At 43.0% G+C, this 23319-nt stretch overlaps 1 protein-coding gene across 3 annotated transcripts in view; it reads left to right on the top strand.

Annotated features, from left to right (window-relative positions):
* The window catches only part of EYA3 (EYA transcriptional coactivator and phosphatase 3), a 140975-nt gene that overhangs the window by 21845 nt on the left and 95811 nt on the right, over positions 1-23319 (top strand). Inside the window, exon 1 of one of the 3 annotated variants that reach the window (XM_073317486.2) lies at positions 17204-17710. The exons of the other annotated variants lie outside the window; for them this stretch is intronic. The gene's annotated coding sequence lies outside the window, so the exon portion shown is untranslated. Of the gene's footprint in view, positions 1-17203; positions 17711-23319 lie in introns of those variants that run through there. 3 annotated transcript variants of the gene reach the window in all.

The raw sequence follows: 23319 nt of genomic DNA, 5'->3' as shown, positions 1-23319 counted from the left end.
GGCCAGGGGCTGCCCCGCGGCTGGGATCTAGGGGTGCAGGTGTTTGGGCCAGGGGCTGCCCCGGGGCTGGGCTCTGCGGGGAGGTGGGGCTGGAGTCAAGGGACTGACCTCCTGCTGGGCTTTGGGGAAGGGGAGCTTGTGTCAGGGGGTTGCCCCACAACTGGGCTCTGTGGGGAGTTGGGTGGGCTGATGTCTGGGGGCTGCCCTGGGGCTGGGTTCTCAGGGCATGGGGTGTCTGGTGTCTGCCGCTTGGCTGGGGTCTTTGTGGAGGGTGGGCTGGTGTCAGAGAGCTGCCCAACGGCTGGGCTCTGTGGGGAGGCGGGGCGCTGGGGGCTGCCCCACCGCATGGGTCTGGTGGGGGCTGGTGTCTGTGGGGCTTCCCTGCCACTGGGCTTTGTAGGGAGTAGGGATTGGTGTCTGAGGGGCTGCCCTGCAGCTGGACTCTGTCGGGAGTGTTGGCTGGTTTCTGGGGGGTGCTACACAGCTGGGCTCTGTGGCGAGGGTGGGGGAGGGGCTTGTGTTTGGGGTGGGGGGTGTCCTGTGGCTCTGCTCTTGGTGGGGGAAGGGATTGTGGGTGTCAGGTCTGGGGAGACAAAAGGGTATCTGTCTGTGGAATGCAGGAGAAGGGAGAGCAAAGGACTAAGAGCAGATGTGTGGCCAAAAGAAGTTCTGTAAAGTCCATTTTTGTCTCCTCTGGCATTTGGAGAAGAGGCATTTATGTGAACAAATTTCAGAGTAACAGCCGTGTTAGTCTGTCTTTGCAAAAAGAAAAGGAGTACTTGTGGCACCTTAGAGACTAACCAATTTATTTGAGCATAAGCTTTCGTGAGCTGCAGCTCATTTCATCGAACGCATTCAGTGGAAAATACAGTGAGGAGATTTATATACACACAGAACAAGAAAAAATGGGTGTTTATCATGCACACTGTAAGGAGAGTAAAAAGAAAAGGAGGACTTGTGGCACCTTAGAGACTAACCATCACTTAAGATGAGCTATTACCAGCAGGAGAGTGGGGGCGGGGGAGGGAAACCTTTTGTAGTGATAATCAAGGTGGGCCATTTCCAGCAGTTAACAAGAACGTCTGACGAACAGTGGGGGGGGGAGGGGAGAACTAAACAAGGGGAAATAGTTTTACTTTGTGTAATGACTCAACCACTCCCAGTCTCTATTCAAGCCTAAGTTAATTGTATCCAATTTGCAAATTAATTTCAATTCAGCAGTCTCTCGTTGGAGTCTGTTTTTGAAGGTTTTTTTGGTTGAAGAATAGCCACTTTTAGGTCAGAAATCGAGTGACCAGAGAGATTGAAGTGTTCTCCGACTGGTTTATGAATGTTAAAATTCTTGACATCTGATTTGTGTCCATTTATTCTTTTACGTAGAGACTGTCCAGTTTGCCCAATGTAAATGGCAGAGGGGCATTGCTGGCACATGACGGCATATATCACATTGGTAGATGTGCCGGTGAACGAGCCTCTGATAGTGTGGCTGATGTGATTAGGCCCTATGATGGTGTCCCCTGAATAGATATGTGGACACAGTTGGCAACGGGCTTTGTTGCAAGGATAGGTTCCTGGGTTAGTGGTTCTGTTGTGTGGTGTGTGGTTGCTGGTGAGTATTTGCTTCAGGTTGGGGGGCTGTCTGTATGCAAGGACTGGCCTGTCTCCCAAGATTTGTGAGAGCGATGGCTCGTCCTTCAGCATAGGTTGTAGATCCTTGATGATGTGTTGGAGAGGTTTTAGTTGGGGGTTGAAGGTGACGGCTAGTGGCGTTCTGTTATTTTCTTTGTTGGGCCTGTCCTGTAGTGGGTGACTTCTGGGTACTCTTCTGGCTTTGTCAATCTGTTTCTTCACTTCAGCAGGTGGGTATTGTAGTTGTAAGAATGCTTGATAGAGATCTTGTAGGTGTTTGTCTCTGTCTGAGGGGTTGGAGCAAATGCGGTTGTATCGTAGAGCTTGGCTGTAGACAATGGATCATGTGGTGTGGTCTGGATGAAAGCTGGAGGCATGTAGGTAGGAATAGCGGTCAGTAGGTTTCCGGTATAGGGTGGTGTTTATGTGACCATCGCTTATTAGCACCGTCGTGTCCAGGAAGTGGATCTCTTGTGTAGACTGGACCAGGCTGAGGTTGATGGTGGGATGGAAATTGTTGAAATCCTGGTGGAATTCCTCAAGGTCTTCTTTTCCATGGGTGCAGATGATGAAGATGTCATCAATATAGTGCAAGTAGAGTAGCGGCATTAGGGAACGAGAGTTGAGGAAGCGTTGTTCTAAGTCAGCCATAAAAATGTTGGCATACTGTGGGGCCATGCGGGTACCCATAGCAGTGCCGCTGACTTGAAGGTATACATTGTCCCCAAATGTGAAATAGTTATGGGTGAGGACAAAGTCCCAAAGTTTAGCCACCAGGTTTGCCATGACATTATCGGGGATAGTGTTCCTGACGGCTCTCACAAATCTTGGGAGACAGGCCAGTCCTTGCCTACAGACAGCCCGCCAACCTGAAGCAAATACTCTCCAGCAGCCACACTCCACACAATAGAACCACTAACCCAGGAACCTATCCTTGCAACAAAGCCCGTTGCCAACTGTGTCCACATATCTGTTCAGGGGACACCATCATAGGGCCTAATCACATTTGCCACACTATCAGAGGCTCGTTCACCGGCACATCTACCAATGTGATATATGCCGTCATGTGCCAGCAATGCTCCTCTGCCATGTACATTGGTCAAACTGGACAGTCTCTACGTAAAAGAATAAATGGACACAAATCAGATGTCAAGAATTTTAACATTCATAAACCAGTCGGAGAACACTTCAATCTCTCTGGTCACTCGATTTCTGACCTAAAAGTGGCTATTCTTCAACCAAAAAAACCTTCAAAAACAGACTCCAATGAGAGACTGCTGAATTGAAATTAATTTGCAAATTGGATACAATTAACTTAGGCTTGAATAGAGACTGGGAGTGGTTGAGTCATTACACAAAGTAAGACTATTTCCCCTTGTTTATCCCCCCCCCCCCACTGTTTGTCAGACGTTCTTGTTAACTGCTGGAAATGGCCCACCTTGATTATCACTACAAAAGGTTTTCTCCCCCCGCCCCCTCCTGCTGATAATAGCTCACCTTACCTGATCACTCTCTGTTACAGTGTGTATGGTAACACCCATTGTTTCATGTTCTCTGTGTATATAAATCTCCCCACTGTATTTTCCACTGAATGCATCCGATGAAGTGAGCTGTAGCTCAAGAAAGCTTAAGCTCAAATAAATTGGTTAGTCTCTAAGGTGCCACAAGTCCTCCTGTTCTTTATGTGAACAAAATGAGTTGTGGAAGGTGTTTATTATCTAAGGGTTCAGAGTAACAGCCGTGTTAGTCTGTATTCGCAAAAAGAAAAGGAGTACTTGTGGCACCTTAGAGACTAACCAATTTATTTGAGCATGAGCTTTCGTGAGCTACAGCTCACTTCATCGGATGCATACCGTGGAAACTGCAGCAGACTTTATATACACACAGAGAATATGAAACAATACCTCCTCCCACCCCACTGTCCTGCTGGTAATAGCTTATCTAAAGTGATCATCAGGTTGGGCCATTTCCAGCACAAATCCAGGTTTTCTCACCCTCCACCCCCCACACAAATTCACTCTCCTGCTGGTGATAGCCCATCCAAAGTGACAACACTTTACACAATGTGCATGATAATCAAGTTGGGCCATTTCTCTCACCGGGGGTGAGAGAACCTGGATTTGTGCAGGAAATGGCCCAACTTGATTATCATGCACATTGTGTAAAGAGTTGTCACTTTGGATGGGCTATCACCAGCAGGAGAGTGAATTTGTGTGGGGGGTGGAGGGTGAGAAAACCTGGATTTGTGCTGGAAATGGCCCAACCTGATGATCACTTTAGATAAGCTATTACCAGCAGGACAGTGGGGTGGGAGGAGGTATTGTTTCATATTCTCTGTGTGTATATAAAGTCTGCTGCAGTTTCCATGGTATGCATCCGATGAAGTGAGCTGTAGCTCACGAAAGCTCATGCTCAAATAAATTGGTTAGTCTCTAAGGTGCCACAAGTACTCCTTTTCTTATTATCTAAGGGGTTAATCTCTTGTTCATGCAGCAATTGAATAGACTGCGTGTGATGTAAGCTTTTAGAAATGGTTCTTTTTGAAAAACTGTTTGTTTTATAAAGTAGCCAGATGGCACTTAAATAATTAAAATAAATAATAGAATTGAAGGACAAGGAAAAAGAAATGGGGGGAGTAGACTGAAGGACAAGGGGAAAGAGAGAGAGGAGAAATAGGTGTCTGTTGTTCACTGTGAAAATCTGGTTACCATAGCTGCAAGACCTCACTAAACCTCTTGAATCCTTGTAGATGCCTTGCCATTATTTTATGCGTCAAGGTAACCTTTTTGATACTGATTATCTTAGCCAGGACAGTAAGTGAACTTGATGCACTCTCAATAAAGAACCATATCCCTCTATTTCTGTTTGGTTGAAGTGGTACTAACCTGCTCTGGACTTTATATTCAGAAAAGTCTCCGGGTTACGTCTGAGACTGTCAGCAGTAACAACTTTATGCTAACTATGGTTAGGCTTGCCAGAATTCAATTTTTACTTTTTTATAATTGCAATGGACAATAAATATGTTCAATTTTAAGCATTGTATTTTTATTTTTTATTTAAATTTTCAAAATTGTGGGAAATCATGGAGGGGGATCAGAGAATAATTTTTTAATGACAGTAGATGTTGAAATTAAAAAAGTTAAATCTTTAAAACAATTAAAGCCTAATTTTTCAACATCACATGTCAAAATATATGAAGTAAATAGTCTTAAATTACTCTAATAAATTCTCAAGCAGTACTTTTCTTTCTTTGCCTCTCTGTAAATTTCCATTATTATCAATGGAAATATCAGTTTTCACCGGTTTGTGTGTCTGGTGAAATCAACGTTCATTGACATTTGTTGAAAAAAATCTAAGCCTTCCAAGCCTAACTATGATTAATACTTGAAAAGATCCCAGCTCTCTGCCAGAAAGGCAGTTGGGCTAGCTGTGGAGAGAGGGATGGAGAAAAATAGGAGTTTTAAGTTTATTCTTCTTCCCCAGTGAACCCGGAAGCCCCTTTAGGCAGGGCTTAAAAAATTTCTCAGACAGCTGCTTGTCTGAGGGGAAGATACAAAAGATATGGGGATGGGGGCCTCAGTCTGTAAGGTCCGGGTGAGAAGCTTGGGTTTACCTGCCAATAGTGGCTGAGAAGGATGAGGGAGCTCAGGATTGTCTTAGGGTGCTGTCGCTAGACCCTGATTGGAGTCTCTACCTTTTTGCATTAGTCTGTCTCAATGGTGTCTAATAAATCTACAGCTACTCCCCTTCCCCATGTGCTGGTAGGGAGGAGTTTTCTGATTCTTCTCCATCCTAGAGTTTCCTGGCTGCAGGGGAGGCAGGGATTCCTACTATATGCTTTTCCCAGTGTTGTGGATCCTGAATAGGGGGAGAGAGATCCCTCTTGGGGGTCGGTGGGGGGTGTGTGTGAGATAGAGAGGGAGAGATGGTCTTACCTTGTGAATAGCTTTAGGTCCTTTTTCCAATGCAGTTCATAGCCTTGCGAAGTAGAAGAGGTAATAAACTAACATGATACTTGGGTTTAAATCCTACTCACCAGCTCCTGAACAGCATCAATAAAACTGATAAGAGTTATGTTAATTTTGTTCTGCTTTTTCAAACAGCCTCAGTGAGCCTCAGCAGGCATGTTGGAGCTGTCTGTCTGCAGACTCATGGAGACAAAACTTTTAGTTACTTGTTGGACATAAAAAAAATTTGTTTTTTTGCAGCCATAAGGGCAACAACTTAATTTAAAGAAAAAAGTGGAATCTTATGTTCTGCAGAACATATTCGAGTAGCTCCGCCCCCATTTGTCAAGGGAAGCTTCCCAAATTGTGTTTAGAAGTTTGTGGTTCTGGGACCACTTACGCTCACCGTTTTTATTTCAAGTCCACACATGTAAATTAGGAGCTATTTAATGTACCCGTTTAGTTTTTATCATAAAAAGTGAAATGAAAATGAGCATTACTGCTCATGGAGCATTGAGGGGTGGGGTGGGGTAAAGGCTCACCTAGTTCAGAGGAACCTTCATTAAAAAAAAGATTTTGGAACCGGTTACTGTGGCAGCCTGTTGTTGCTAAGACACAAATTGCAACAGATGCCTAAAACTGCTTGCACCATGATAATATCATGGCTGATTCTAAAGAGAAATAATATATCACTAAATTGGTCACAGATACAACATTTTATCTACAGTCGTGGCTTACTGCTGAGCATGGAAACAGATTTGGGGAAATGATGAAAGATCTATTTAGAGATTAATCTTCAAATATGCTGGATCCTGGCAGCCTTTAATAGTCAATATATGAAGTCAAGACATGCATTTGCAACATATTTATCACTTCATGTTGAAAATAAAATTGAGGGCAGCCTGAGGTAAATAAATACAGGTCGCTCTTAGTGACTGATGTGCTGTGGCTGTGTAAGCTGACCTGCTTGAGTGCTGAAGAGGCTTGAGTCTACCCAGTGTTCTGGAAGGTTACTTACCTATTGTGTTTTAACATGCACTGCAGTCTGTGTAGGTTAGCTACAGGAAAAGTTTAGCAGTGGCCTGTAGAGGGTGGTGGTGTTTTTTAAAATGTACTTAAAAGAGTATTGTAAACTTTATTTAGGATAGATTTTCCCTAAGAAGGTGCAGTTCTAGCAATTGTCATAATGTGATATATAAAAGTACAAGCAAACCACAGAGACATAGCTTGCTTGCATGCATAGATATGTGTATAGCACATGTGCATAATTTAGTTTCACAGGGCAGTGTTTAAGGACCCCATCATTGCATGTTGACTGAAAACAACAATTATACTCTGGACATCCAATTTATTCAGCACAAGTGTAACTGGATTGTGAATTTAGAAAGTATGTTTTTGATCAAGGTGTAAATTCAGTTACCACCAAAACAGGAAATAATTAATCTCGCTGTTGTTTATGATGTTATGTTTCAGTGATCAAGTCTTCTATCAGGAAGCTAAAAATGAAAATGTTATAAAGGTAGATCATTTTATGTTTATGATCTAATTTTGTTCACTCTAGATTGGTTTGAAGGGACACTTACATTTTGAGCCTAAAACATCCCAAGGTTTTGGTTAAAGAAAAAATTATTTTACGTAACTTAAGATAAAAATAGAATTTTTGCTTTCACATGTTATGTTTTTGAAATTCCGGTGAAAACAAGATTTTCTATTTAAAATTCTCCAGTGTTTGCAATCCAACTATTAGAGCACTGTATGAGTGGAAAAGAACTAAAAACAACAAAACTGACCAATGAACGTAACAGGACAACTTATTGAGTGATCCATCCCCTGTCATCTTGTCCAGGCTTCTGGCAGTCAGAGGTTTAAGGCATCCCAGAGCATAGGGTTGCATCCTTGACCATCTTGGTTAATAATAACCATTGACGGACCTATCCTCCATGAATTTATCTAATTCCTTTTTGAAGCCACTTACGCTTTTGGCCTTTACAACATCCCCTGGCAATAAGTTGCACAGGTTGATGGTTGACTGTGCATTGTGTGAAGAAGTACTTCCTTTTGTTTGTTTTAAGCCTGCTGCCTATTAGTTTCATATGGTGACGTGCTGGTTCTTGCATTATGTGAAGGCGTAAATAACACTTCCCTATTCTCTTTCTCCCTGCCATTCATGATTTTATAGGCCTCTATCGTATCCCTCTTTAGTTATTTCGTTTCTGAGCTGAATAGTCCCAGTCTATTTTCTTTGGAAGCTATTCCATAACCATCATAATCATTTTTGTCTCTGTACCTTTTCCAATTCTAATGTGTCTTTTCTGAGATGGAGTGATCAGAACTGCTCAGAATATTCAAGGTGTGGGTGTCCAATAGATTTATATTGTGGCGTTATGATATTTTCTGTTTTATCATCTATCCCTTTCCTAGTGGTTCCTAACATTGTTAGCTTTTTTGACTGCTGTTGCACATTGAGCAGATATTTTCAGAGCACTATCCACGATAACTTCATGATCTTTCTTGATTGATAACAACTAATTTAGAACCCATCATTTTATATGAATAATTGGGATTATTTTTTACAGTGTACATTGCTTTGCACCTATCAACGTTTATATATAGTGTGCATGATAATGTTAATAATATGGGACTTTGCAAAGAAGCCTTCATAAATTTCTTGTGAGGCATTTTGAATGAGGAGGAGATTCAGTAATTGTTAGTGTTAGAATCCCAGTTGTTTTGAGATTACTTGTTTTGAAGTTAAAACCTTGGGTTGCCTTTTCTTCTTACTGTAATTTTCTTCCTATTTCTAATTTCAAAGGCTAAAATATATAAAAAAAATCCATGTATCATTAAATATAACAATGATCAATAGAACGTTTTCCCGTCTATAATAAAGTACTACTTTAGGCTTCAGTATCACTGCAAAGAGAGAAAATCCGACTTCTCCAAGAAAATATTTGTAATACTGGTTATATAATTTAAGTTAAATCTCTAGGGACAAAAGGCCAACATTCAGACAAAAATCATAGAAATGTATGTTTGGAAAGAACCTTGAGAGGTTAGCTGGTCCATTGCCTCCATGCTGAGGCAGGACCAAGTATACCTAGACCAACCCTCACAGATGTTTGTCTACCCTGTTCTGAAAAAGCCTCCAGTGATGGGGATTTCACCACATCCCTTGGTAACCTGTTCCAGTGCATAACTGTCCTTTTATAGGTTTCAGAGTAGCAGCCGTGTTAGTCTGTATTCACAAAAAGAAAAGGAGGACTTGTGGCACCTTAGAGACTAACAAATTTATTTGATCATAAGCTTTCGTGAGTTACAGCTCACTTCATCGGATGCATTCAGTGGAAAAACTGTTAGTCTCTAAGGTGCCACAAGTACTCCTTTTCTTTTTGTCCTTTTATAGTTAAAGTTTTTCCTAATATCTACCTAAATCTCTGTTGGTGCAGATTACTACTTGTCCTTCCTTCAGTGGACATGGAAAACAATTAAGCACCATCCTTTTTATAACAGCCATTAACATATTTGAAGACTGTTATCAGGTTCCCCCTCAGTCGTCTTTTCTCAAGACTAAACATGCCCAGTTTTTTAACCTTTCCTCACAGGTGAAGTTTTCTAGACCTTTTATCATAATAGTGTGGTAATAATTCTAATGCTCTGAGGTGAATCACCTAACATAAAATTACTAATATATTTAATATATAATAATGTATTTCTCTTATGACATAACACTATTTAATAAGGGGGTGGGGAACCTAAAGTCACCCTGCCTACAAATTAGGTAACAAGATATTGGAAAGTTCTAGCTCAGAGACAATTTCACCACTATCTGAAAACTTGCTCTTTAGATTTCTGGGAATCCAGGTGCACACCCGAGCAGCACCATAGCCATCACATAAGTACATTTCGTTTTTCCTGATCAGAGTTTAACAGGAAACTGCTGATGAAAAGTCAGAGCGCAAAATTAATTCTTTCATTTGTGCATGGAACATTTTTTAAAATTCAAGCGTCCATCATTCCTGGAAGGTTTTACAATTTCCTTTCTAAAATTGGTCCAGGTAAAAATTGACTGGTCTGTCTATAGAATTGTTTTCCTCTTTGATTGCTTTTGTCCTTTTATTATAGTGGAGATCTAAGTCTCAGAGACTTGGGTTTGGAATATTTTTCTGTTTATTTTTCACATGTTTGACCTATGCAGAAGTGTCTGAAGTGTTTCTGTCCTGTTGGGTTTTGTTGGACACATACTGCATATCCTTTTCTGTGACTTTTCATTTCAACAGCCTGTAGACCTGCAAAAGTTATTGTGGGAAAGAAAGAAAAACTTATTTCTTTCACTTGTTTAGTGTTGATTTAGGTTCCTAATTACTGCTGGTAAATACTTTGAGAACAGAGTTTTATATCACAACTAAGGTGCAAGTGCCGAGGTCCTGTGAAGAGGAGGTAATGGAGGAGCTGAGGTAAAACTGATCTTGTGATTCAATTTAGCTTCACATCAACAGAGGGCTTCATTAGGAGGACATCGGGTAACATGTCCACATCTCAAATTGTTCTTCAGGGTTTCCAGCCAGCTAAAGTAAGAACATAAGAATAAGAACATAAGAATGTTTTCCTGCTTTGAGCAGGGAGTTGGACTAGATGACCTCCCATAGAATTCTGTGATTCTATGAATGGCCCTACTGGGTCAGACCAAAGGTCCATCTAGCCCAGTATCCTGCCTTCTGACAGTGACCAGTGCCATGTGCCTCAGAGGGAATGAACAGAACAGGTAATCATCAAGTGATCAGTCCCCTGTTGCTCTTGCCAGCAAGTTAAAGAAGTATGGGCTGGATGAATGGACTATAAGGTGGATAGAAAGTTGGCTAGATTGTCGGGCTCAATGGGTAGTGATCAATGGCTCCATGTCTAGTTGGCAACCGGTATCAAGTGGAGTGCCCCAAGGGTCAGTCCTGTGGCCGGTTTTGTTCAATATCTTCATAAATGATCTGGAGGATGGTGTGGATTGCACCCTCAGCAAGTTTGCAGATGACACTAAACTGGGAGGAGAGGTAGATACGCTGGAGGGTAGAGATAGGATACAGAGGGCCCTAGACAAATTGGAGGATTGGGCCAAAAGAAATCTGATGAGGTTCAACGAGGACAAGTGCAGAGTCCTGCACTTAGGAAGGAAGAATCCCATGCACCGCTACAGACTAGGGACCGAATGGCTCAGCAGCAGTTCTGCAGAAAAGGACCTAGGGGTTACAGTGGACGAGAAGCTGGATGTGAGTCAACAGTGTGCCCTTGTTGCCAAGAAGGCCAGTGGCATTTTGGGATGTGTAAGAAGGGGCATTGCCAGCAGATCGAGGGACGTGATCGTTCCCCTCTATTCAACATTGGTGAGGCCTCATCTGGAGTACTGCATCCAGTTTTGGGCCCCATACTACAAGAAGGATGTGGAAAAATTGGAAAGAATCCAGCGGAGGGCAACAAAAATGAATAGGGGACTGGAACACATGACTTATGAGGAGAGGCTGAGGGAACTGGGATTGTTTAGTCTGCGGAAGAGAAGAATGAGGGGGGATTTGATAGCTGCTTTCAACTACCTGAAAGGGGCTTCCAAAGAAGATGGATCTAGACTGTTCTCAGTGGTAGCTGATGACAGAACAAGGAGTAATGGTCTCAAGTTGCAGTGGGGGAGGTTTAGGTTGAATATTAGGAAAAACTTTTTCACAATGAGGGTGGTGAAACACTGGAATGCGTTACCTAGGGAGGTGGTGGAATCTCCTTCCTTAGAGGTTTTTAAGGTCAGGCTTGACATCCCTGGCTGGGATGATTTAGTTGGGGATTGGTCCTGCTTTGAGCAGGGGGTTGGACTAAATGACCTCCTGAGGTCCCTTCCAACCCTGATATTCTATGATTCTAAGATCTCTATCAAGCATTCTTACAACTACAATACCCACCTGCTGAACTGAAGAAACCGATTGACAGAGCCAGAAGAGTACCCAGAAGTCACCTACTACAGGACAGGCCCAACAAAGAAAATAACAGAACGCCACTAGCCATCACCTTCAGCCCCCAACTAAAACCTCTCCAACACATCATCAAGGATCTACAACCTATCCTGAGGGACGACCCATCAGTCTCACAGATCTTGGGAGACAGGCCAGTCCTTGCTTACGGACAGCCCCCCAACCTGAAGCAAATACTCACCAGCAACCACACACCACACAACAGAACCACTAACCCAGGAACCTATCCTTGCAACAAAGCCCGTTGACAGCTGTGTCCACATATCTATTCAAGGGACACCATCATAGGGCCTAATCATGTCAGCCACCCTATCAGAGGCTCGTTTACCTGCACACCTACCAATGTGATATATGCCGTCATGTGCCAGCAATGCCCCTCTGCCATGTACATTGGTCAAACTGGACAGTCTCTACGTAAAAGAATAAATGGACACAAATCAGATGTCAAGAATTATAACATTCATAAACCAGTTGGAGAACGCTTCAATCTCTTTGTACACTCGATTACAGACCTAAAAGTTGCAATTCTTCAACAAAAAAAACTTCAAAAACAGACTCCAACGAGAGACTGCTGAATTGGGATTAATTTGCAAACTGGACACCATTAACTTAGGGTTGAATAAAGACTGGGAGTGGATGGGTCATTACACAAAGTAAAACTATTTCCCCATGTTTATTCTTCCCACCCCCCACTGTTCCTCAGACGTTCTTGTCAAGTGCTGGAAATGGCCCACCTTGATTATCACTACAAAAGGGTCCTTACTACACCCCCCCGCCCCCAGCTCTCCTACTGGTAAGAGCTCACCTTAAGTGATCACTCTCGTTACAGTGTGTATGGTAACACCCATTGTTTCATGTTCTCTATGTATATAAATCTCCCCACTGTATTTTCCACTACATGCATCCAGTGAAGTGAGCTGTAGCTCACAAAAGCTTATGCTCAAATAAATTGGTTAGTCTCTAAGGTGCCACAAGTACTCCTTTTCTTTCTGCGAATACAGACTAACACGGCTGCTACTCTGAAACCTGTAGATTATGGAAGAATCTGAATCTCCTTTGCTATTGGTAGAGCTCCACATTCCACCAGCATGCAGGCCCACTGCCTCAGTGGTACCAACCTCCTGTCTCCCCTTAGTTTTGGAGTTCTGTTGGATTGGATTCTGCGGGGAAGGGTTATGAACGAGAAACTGAGCAGTGGTTGGTCATGCAGCACCCTTTGTGCTCTTGGTATGAGATCATACCGTCCTAGTGGACACTGCTGGCTAAAATATTCTGATCTCGAGTGCAAGGGGTGCATGCATGTCAAGAGTTGTATGACATTTTTTTTTCCATACAATTTTTATGGAAAACACATCTCAAAGAACTCCAGTTACTGTAAAGGTAGGTAACTTTTCTGTTGTCCTCACTGAGCATGCTCAAGTCAAGCCTCGCTTTGCATCTAGTGCTGATCAGACTCTGCATGCGCTATCCCTGCAGAGTGACTGAGCATATTCCCTCTAGCCCCAGGCTACAAGGGTGAAGCTGGATTGTGCAGGTAATGGCTGATAGGGGTTGAGGTGGGGTTGGGCACGGGAACTGAGAGCAGGGAGCCTGGCTCTCTTGTGCTCTCAATGATGCTCCTGCTTCCACCCAGGCTGTGTATAGGAGGAAGGAAGAAGCTGTCTGATTTAAATGCAGAAAGGACAAGAGCTGGACCTGGAGCATTCCTGGGGAGGATCAGGGGGTAGATTGGGATGGAGAGCCTGGGGGGTGGAGGCTGGCACTGGCTGGGCAAGGAGGCGATGTCTGGGAGCCAGGAAGGGGCACAGGGAACCAGTAGGTGGGGGAGGAACTGAGATTGAATGAGGAGCCGAGAGGGATACTGGAACTAGGAACCAATGTGGGTGGGGGGAGACAGAACTGACAGGAAGGCAGGGTGTGGAGGAAGAACTGGCACTGGCTGCACAGAGACAAGGAGCCAGGTAAGGAGAGGGCACTGAGATTGGATGAGGAGATGGGGGTGGGGAAACGGATCAGGGAAGGGAAGTGCAAGGAGGCTGGGGAGTTTGAAGTGGGGACTGGGAAGGGTTGGGCAGGAGGACTGGGATGGGGAGACTAAAGGGGTGAGAGGAAGGCTTCTGCAGAAGGCAGACTGGGGTCAGAAGCCTGAGGAGTGGAGACTGGGATGAGGAACTAGTGGTGGGGAAGAAAGGGGACAGGTTGCAGGGAATGGGGCGAGGTCAAGCTTGGGAGAAATGGGCAGAAGGGTCTGTGCCCACTAAACACAGTCCCCTCCAAAGCCTGGGATGGAACCCAAGATCCCTGAGTCTCACTATTCCTCTGCTGTCAGCAAATATCTGTGAAACCCATTGGCAAAGTGTCCCAGGCCTTACTAGTGCTGGTGTACACAGAGGGTAGCAACTTACTCTTGCTATCATTTACTCCGTTAGCTCAAGTGACAGAAGTCTGTGTGGTTCCAACCCTTTTGATGAATCATGTGGGGGTCAGTATAATGCTGCGTGATGGAATTTCAATTTTTTTTTTCAGTTTGCTTTTTTAAAAACCTAGAAGAGCTCCCACACACAATTACATTAAAAGAACACTGTTAAGATTGCAAAGTCAAGCATTCCAAAGTTAGGAATTGCTAGAATTAAAGTTACTTGTGCAACCTTAATTCAGCTCGCTTGTGCATATGCATATGGTACAGTCTTCAATTACACAGTCACATACCATTTTTCCCTCAGGATCCCTACCTCTTTCAGAGCACAGAATGGACAGGGTTCACTGAATGAGCAGCTATTCAAAATTTTGTTTTCTTCTTATTGTTTAATGTGCGGCCCCAGGCATTATTTACTCCACACTATTCAAACCCTGCTCTGAAGGCAGAATTATTAATTTCCTCACAGGGTTTTCACTGATGCTCATCACTACAATATCTGAATGCTTCACAAATATTAATGAGTTTATTTTCAGAATGCCCCTGAGGTAAATGGGTGTGTGATGGGCTGTTCTGGGCTCTTTGAGGCCCCCTGATCCTACCACACCCTGACCCAACCCAGAAAGGAGCAGTGAAGGTGGGTTCCTCCAGGCCTACCTAGAAAGGTTACGGGAAGCAGCCAATCATTTCCCAGCCGGCTCAGTTAAAAGGAGCTGCAGGGCCTGAGCAGGGTCAGTTGCTAGCTGGGACCGGAAGGGTGAGGAAGGAGTGGAAGGCTGAGAGACTCCACAGATAAAGAGACTGGGGATAAACCCTGCTCAAGTTGGGATAGGACTGTGAAGCTCTCCAGGTGCAGAGGCCTGGGAGAGAAAATCCTAACTAAATGGTGGCAGAGACGGTTACAAGCTCTCCAGGCAAAGAGGTATGAGAGAAGAGTCTGAGAAATCAGACAGAGATTAAGAAACAATTTGGAGGCCTGGTAGAGAGACCCCTCTTAAACAGGGAACAACAGATGGAGAGCCCAAGAAAGTGATGGGACAGAGTGGGAAGCAGCTGAGGGAATGCAGCAATAGCAACTAGTAAAGAAAGCAGCATGTTGGGTGTCCCTGTGTTGGGACATAGAGTAGTGGGCAGGCCTGGGTCCCCCCCGCTAGCAGAGTGGCCAAAGCCTCGAGAAGGGGATACATTTCATTTTGGAGCCTGAGAATGGGGCTAGAATTTAAACAGGCCCAGAGATGGGGCTGAAGACCCTGCAGAGGACCAGCCATTTGTTGGACTTTGTTACCCTGGAAGGGGTTTGTTCATTCATGAATATTAACTGTGTGACTTAGTTGGAGGGCTGAGCCAGTGAAGACCTGCCTGATGAGGCAATGGCCAACGGGGTACTGCGAAAAGAGAGAGTGAGTGCAGGTTCACACCTGGCCAACAGGAGGTGCTCACGAGAGTTGAGTGTCCCCCATCCCCGGGTGCTATAATTCCTATTTTATAGATGGGCACCTGATGTTATGGTTGAAAGTATCCAATAATATTTGGAACACAATTTGAGAAACCTAGGGCCTGATTTTTCAGAATATTTAACATGTTATTTAAGGCTATAAGAAAGTTGTGATTTGTTTGTTTCAAAAGTTGTGACCGTAGTTGGTTAAAGTTGTGGTTTTGGTGTGAGGACAAATTTGAGGGCACCAGGTCACAATACCAGTCACTGAAATTTGGCCTGGCTGCCCTTCTATCATGGTGGAAGGGGAAGCTGGTTCAAATTTGAGTGAACGGTGTTGTGACATTGTGAGGGAGTGGTGTGGCAAACTGGCACATAGGGTCACAATGCCATTCAAATTTGCAGTAGTCACAGAATGTTGTGGTATGTGTTAGAAGTGTGGTTTCTGCAATAAAATTGGAGCGCATGGTTTTCTTGTAACCTTGATTATATAGCACTCTGTATGTTCAGATCACAGCTCCCGCTGAATTCAGTTGCAGCTGTGAGTGTTCAGCATGTCTGCAAAGCAGACCAACTATCTCAAGTCAGGCAACGAGAAAATGAGGAACATAAAATTAATGGCCAGCTGTGAAAAGTTTGTTTTAAATGGCTTGCCCAGCATCATACGGGAACGATGGGGCAGAGACAATGTACAGAATCCAATTCTCTAGGACAGCTTTCAAGTGCCTTAATTATTAGACCTCGCAGTGGTGAAAGTAAGCCGGTACACAGCCAACCATACCAGCAGGGGGCAGCTTCCCCAGGCCAGCAATTTAAAAGGGCTGGGGTTTTGGCTGCTTGCCGGGAGCCCTGGGCCCTTTAAATCCCCACCAGAGCCCCACTGCTGGAGCCCTGGGATTCTGGTGGCGATTTAAAGGGCCCGGGGCTCCCAGCCGCTGCTGCTGGAGCCCCGGGCCCTTTAAAGCGTGATTTAAAGGCCCCGCCTCTTACAGTTGAGGACCCGCCCCCTTCTGGTGGGGCCCCATCCCCCTGCTCAGGACCCTGGCCCTGTGTACCAGTAAGTCCTTTAAGTTACTTTCACCCCGCCTCCTCATTCACTGCACTCTGATATTACCCAGTAATGTGCATCTTGTACTGCTCAGTACCCTTCTGAACAGTACAGGCTCATAGACAGTCTCATTTCATCAAAGGGAAATAATAACGCACCAGCCTTGTTATCCCAACTGGAGTTTCCCACACACACTAATCCAAACATAGTGTTTAAGTTAAAACACTAAGATAAATTTATTAACTACAGAAAGATAGTTTTAAATGATTGCAACTGATACATAAAAGTCAAGTCTGGTTACAAAAGAAAATAAAAGGGTAAAACGCAAGCTAATACCTAATGTAACAAGCTAAGTGAACTTAAAAACTTTGGGGTAAGGATAGCTCAGTAGTTTGAGCATTGGCCTGCTAAACCCAGAGTTGTGAGTTCAATCCTTAAGGGGGCCATATAGGGGTCTGGGGCAAAAATTGGGGATTGGTCCTACTTTGAGCAGAGGGTTGGACTAGATGACCTCCTGAGGTCCCTTCCAACCCTGATATTCTATGAAAAACAAAAGGTTTTGTCTTACCATATTCTGCAGAAAATTTCACAGGCTCAGTTTCCTTTCAGCCTGGGTTCAGTTTTTTGGGAGTCGATGTCATGAGCAGAGATAAAGGAGGAGAGAGGTAAATTGGAGGCCACAGTCTCTCATTCTTATACCACTCTCCCCTCTTTGAGGATTACCCACAGCTGGGGTGCAGGTGACAAGCAGTCTCTTGTTGACATAAGGTCTGGACTGTCTCCATGATGAAATGAAAATTTCTTGTTTATACCTTTCCCCTGCAGAATGGCACCTTAAGCTCTTTAACACCTCGCTGGGACCAGTGTATCCTTGTCACTGAAAAACTGGTCTGTGTGTGTTACCCAGAATTACAGCATATTTTTGTAACAATCATACAATAGAGTATTATAACTACACATATAGTGTTGCTATACATATTCCAACAGGATAATTATATTCAGCAGATTGACATTTCAAGTGATACCTCACAAGGCACGCTTTGTACCAAATTTATCATCGTCTTGTAAAAGTGGTGAACATAACAGTATAGACCATCACACACTCCTTCCAGCTTCTGCAACAAATGAGGCCAGGTCCAACAGTCTCCTTCCCAACACAACACTGATTCATTCTCTGAGCACCATCAATCTTGTGCACTGAAGGACGGAAGGGCAACTATGGAAAAAACAGTATGTGATCACATAATTAAAGACTGTATCATTATGTATATGCATAGACAACCTTAATTCTGGAATTCCTAACTATGGAGTGCTTAGCTTTGCAACCTCACTAATGTTCTTTTAAAGTACTTTTTTGTGTAATTATACTTACACATAACTTGTGCTTAATTTTCAAATGACTATGCTTTCTGCAACATCCTTGTGAGGTGGCTAAATATTACACCTGTTTAACAGATTGAGTGAGTTAGAGAGGTTAAGCGACATACTAACAGAGGGAGATAGTGTCGGATGGCACTAGTACTAATGAGGCCTTGCCCTCTAGTCCTGTGGTCAGACCACTACTTCCATAGTATCTTTCTTCTGAAGTAAATTTTGGGAACATGATGGATGTGTTAACTGGCAGCAAAGCTTTGAAATTTGATGTTGAAACAATTTTCTTTTAGTAAAAATACTAAACTACCCAAGAATTCATTCCTTCTTTAAATTTTTGAGTGGGTTACTTTGGCAATCTATGGTTGCTAAGATGCAAATTGCTACAGATGTCCTAGAACTGCTTGCACCATGATAAGTATCATGGCCACTCCTAAAGCAAAATAATAATGAGAAATCATTGTTTGCCATAGTTACAGTGTTTTAAATATGGGTGTGGCTTATGGCTGAGCACTTAAACAGATTTGGGGAAATGATGAAAGATCTATTTAGAGATTAATCTTCAAATGTGCTGGATCCTGGCAGCCCTTTAATAGTCAACATATGAAGTCAAGACATGCATTTGCAAAATATTTATTGATTCTTGTTGAAAATAAAATTGAGGGCAGCCTAAGGTAAATAAATACAGGTCACTCTTGGTGATTAATATGCTGTGGCTGTGTGAGGCTTTTTTTCTGGAAAGCTGTTTACCTATTGTGTTTTAATAGTCTGTGAAGAAGGTTAGCTACAAGAAAAGTTTAGCAGTGGCCTGTAGAGGGTGGTGGTGGTGGTTTTTAAAAATGCATTTAGAAGAGTATTGTAAACTTTATTTAGGGTAGATTTTTCCTCAGAAGGTGCAATTCTAGCAATTGTATAGATTTTCTGTGTATGTATAAAAGTACATGCAAACCACAGAGACATGGCTTGCTTGCATGAGTAGATATGTGTATAGCACATGTGCATAATTTAGTTTCGCAGGGCAGTGTTTAAGGACCCCATCATTGCATGTTGACTGAAAACAATTATACGCTGGTCATCCGATTTATTCAGCATAGTTGTAACTGGATTGTGAATTTAGAAAGTATGTTTTTGATCAAGGTGTAAATTCAGTTGTTACCAAAACAGGAAATCTCGCTGTCACTTACTATGTTATGTTTCTGTGATCAAGAGCATTCTATCAGGTAGCTAAAATGAAAATGTTGTAAGAGTAGATCATTTTATGTTTGTGATCTACTTCTGTTCTCTCTAGATTAGTTTGAAGGGATATTTGGGATGTGTTAGGCTCAAAATGTAATGTTTTGTTTAAAGAAAAAATATTTTACATAACTTAAGATGAAAATGGATTTGCTTTCACTTATTATGTTTTTGAAATTCCAGTGAAAACAAGATTTTCTATTTAAAATTTCCCAGCTGTGTTTGCAATCCAAACATTAGAGCACTGTATGAGTGGAAGAGAACTAAAAACAACAAAACTGACCAACATATTCTTTGTTCCAGCTAAGTGTACACTGGAAAGTATTTGTTGTGATAAGTGAATTGAAATTTTAAAATGATCACTTTAAAATACTGATCTTGTGATTCAATTTGTCCACCTAATGAAACCATTTGTTGATGTGATGCTATCCGGTAATGTGTCCACATGTCAAACTGCTCTTTAAGGTTTCCAAATAAAGTGATTGATTTTTGCTTACATTTACATATCTTCCATAATCTTCATTTCTCTTTGCACTAAACTATCTGCCAAAAATATCTAGCCTATGTTCCATCTTTTAACAATGTGACTAGTTTATTATAGGTATAATGAACTTCATCTTCAAATTACTTTGCTTTTCACAACATCCTTGTGAGGTAGCTATCTATTGTACCTGTGTAACAGACTGAGTTGAGTCAGAGAGGTTAAATGACTTGCTAACAGAGGTTGGTAGTGTCAGATGGGGTTAATAATCAGGAATTCTTGACCTGCAATCAGACCTCTGCTACAGTATATTTCATCTGAAGTTAATTCTTGGGACGTGATGGATATGTTAACTAGCAGTAAAGTTTTGAACCCTGACTTTTGTGCAGGGGACTGGACTAGATGACGTCTCAAGGTCCCTTCCAGTTCTATGATTCTATTATTTAAATAGCTTTCTTCTAGTAAAAAATTCTACAAAGGATTTCATTCTTTCTTTACATTTTTACACAAGTGTGCGAACTAAATGCTTTAATATTTGTAATCCATAATTCCATTATAGCCCTGTAGGGTTTTCAGCCTGGGTAATTTTCCTTTCCGAAATAAAATAGATGGTGCATATAACATGACTGCTATTTTAAGGAGCAATTAAGGAGATCAGAGTTTGCGTCTCAAACTTGATTCTTTATTCCTTGTCTGGGAATGCTATCAGGCAAGTCAGTGTAGCCCTTAGCTTCATTAGCTGTATGTTTTATTCAAACAACCTTTGTGCAACCTACGAGGGGTATTTAACTGGCTGTGGAGAGCTCGCTCTCCTCAGCTGGAGGTGTGCAGACTTTCAAAGAAGAAGAGCCATTTTTTTGTTTTTTATCTTTGACCAAAATATTTTGGGAGCAAAGCTACATGCAAAGCTACTTGTTGAATTAGAATTTATCAACTAATAATAATTGAACATATTAAAGTTATTACTACTCATCAATACTTTTAATGCGACTTCTGCCATTTGAATTTGAATATAAACAGGAGGGGGCAGGGGATTGGGGTGCAGGAGGGGGTGCGGGTGCAGGACGGGTTCTGACCTGGGGCAGGGGGTTGGGGTGCAGGAGGGGATGTGAAGTGCAGTCTCTGGCCGGGAGGCGCTTATCACAGGCGGCTCCCAGCCAGCAGGGCTCAGGCGAGCTGCATCCTGTGGCCCCATGCTGCTCCCAGAAGCGGCTGCCTACTGGCAAGTCTTTGAACGCCCCTTGCGGGGAGGGAGGAACAGCGGGTCTCTGTGCGCTGCCCGCCCCCGCAAGCACCGCCACTGCAGCTCCCATTGGCCGGTTACCAGCCAATGGGAGCTGTGAGGATGGGGGCAGTGCGCGGAGATGTGCCAGCAGCCACCGCTTCCGGGAGTGATGTGGGGCCAGAGCCCTGCTGCACTGCCGGCTGGAAGCCGCCTGTGGTAATCGCCTCCTGGCCAAAGCCTGCACTTCGTACCCCCTCAAAAAACAGCTGCCCGCAAGTGGCTCTGGAGCCACAGGTTGCCGACCCCAGTCCTAAGTGCTCAGGGAATTAAAGGTGGGTGGAGGGACTCTGTGTGTGGAAATTTTTAAATTATATTTTTAATAAAGCAAATTGAGTGGATTTATTCATGAATGGGGCTCAGGAACATTGTTACAGAGCACTTCTGTGCATGAAGAAGTGAAAGATTAGTGTGTGTTTTCCCCTGAGCTGACTTAGTCAATTGTACTACTTAAAAAAAAAAAAAAGATCTTGGCATACGCAGCCTTTTGGTTTGTTTGTAGCTTGGTTTATTTCCTGCCTGGTGTCTGTTCTGTATAGATTAGTATACCGTGCTCATCACCACAGTATCTGAGTGCCTTCCACTAGTGCTAGGTGTTATGGTAATACACATTCTAAATAGTCACATTGCTTAGTTGTATTAACATGTGTCACATTTGTTCTTGGAGTGGAAGGTGATAAGATTTATGATGGTCCTTAGTTCCTCAGAGAATTCATTCCAGTCTTGAAACAGCCCTCAAGAAAGCTCTGCTATTGCCCTGGTATCTTTGTTCTTTTTTGTCTTTTAAAAATAATATTAGTCAAATTAATACATAACGTATTGTGGTTCTCCAGTTCGTACTAAATCATAAACAAGAGTTAAATTTACCTCCCAGCTGGGCGTCCAATGTTTTTTTTTTTCTCATCAGAGACATTCTTCCCGGACACATCTATGTAAGTGTAGGAAGGCACATTAAATAACACGTAATTTAATGCCCTCAAATTTTGTTAGCCCATTGAGCTGCTTTATGGTCTGGTTGTTTCATGTCCTTCATAATTGTCTGGGGCTGCCAAATAGCATTTTTCATGATCTTTGACTCAATCTGCATTGCTGGGCTACATGTTTATGGAATTTCTCATGTACTTAAATTTAAGAAACGAGTTGGAGTAAGAATCATAGAATATCAGGGTTGGAAGGGACCTCAGGAGGTCATCTAGTCCAACCCCCTGCTCAAAGCAGGACCAATCCCCAATTAAATCATCCCAGCCAGGGCTTTGTCAAGCCTGACCTTAAAAACTTCTAAGGAAGGAGATTCTACCACCTCCCTAGGTAACACATTCCAGTGTTTCACTACCCTCCTAGTGAAAAAGTTTTTCCTAATATCCAACCTAAACCTCCCCCACAGCAACTTGAGACCATTACTCCTTGTCCTGTCATCTTCTACCACTGAGAATAGTCTAGAACCATCCTCTTTGGAACCCCCTTTCAGGTAGTTGAAAGCAGCAATCAAATCCCCCCTCATTCTTCTCTTCTGCAGACTAAACAATCCCAGTTCCCTCAGCCTCTCCTCATAAGTCATGTATTCCAGACCCCTAATCATTTTTGTTGCCCTTCGCTGGACTCTCTCCAATTTTTCCACATCCTTCTTGTAGTGTGGGGCCCAAAACTGGACACGGTACTCGAGATGAGGCCTCACCAATGTTGAATAGAGGGGAACGATCACGTCCCTCGATCTGCTGGCTATGCCCCTACTTATACATCCCAAAATGCCACTGGCCTTCTTGGCAACAAGAGCACACTGTTGACTCATATCCAGCTTCTCGTCCACTGTTACCCCTAGGTCCTTTTCCGCAGAACTGCTGTCTAGCCATTCGGTCCCTAGTCTGTAGCGGTGCATTGGATTCTTCCAATGCCAAGCTGGTCGCCTGCCATATTTACTATTCTTTCGACACGTCGGGATGGTTTGTCCCTGTAACCTCAATAGGGATTCTTTGAAATACAGCCAGCTCTCCTGGACTCCTTTCCCCCTCATGTTATGAAGAATGGCGAATAATTCACTTCTCATAGGAAAGCTGCAGGCTGTTAGGTTTGTAGTGTCTCAGATTTTTTTCAGACAGTAGGAAGCTTTTCGTATTAGAATAAAGTTTAGGATGTAAAGACTTAAAGCTGCTGTGATAACTGCTGTTTACATATTACTCTTTTAGGTTAACCCTATATCCTAATATGACTTAATCATTTTTGTTTGTGCCATAATGTTGCAGGTAGATACTGTTTTCCTTCTTAACATAATGTGTAAACATAAGAAAACAAGATTGCCCTTACCAGTAGTGCTACTAATGTCTGCTCACTCATTCATGTCTCCTCCTAGCTTGTAACTTATTTTCATAAACCATTTTAAAATAATGCTTCATTCAGGTTAGGGGTTATTTTTATATTTAATGCTTAAGGGGAACTACAGTCTATTTCATTTTAAATGCTTTGAGAATTTAGATT

Source organism: Lepidochelys kempii, chromosome 19, assembly GCF_965140285.1.
Source record: "Lepidochelys kempii isolate rLepKem1 chromosome 19, rLepKem1.hap1, whole genome shotgun sequence".
Taxonomy (NCBI): domain Eukaryota; kingdom Metazoa; phylum Chordata; order Testudines; family Cheloniidae; genus Lepidochelys; species Lepidochelys kempii.
Note: the sequence above shows the minus strand (reverse complement) of the source record. Positions and strands in the feature narration are given on the sequence as shown.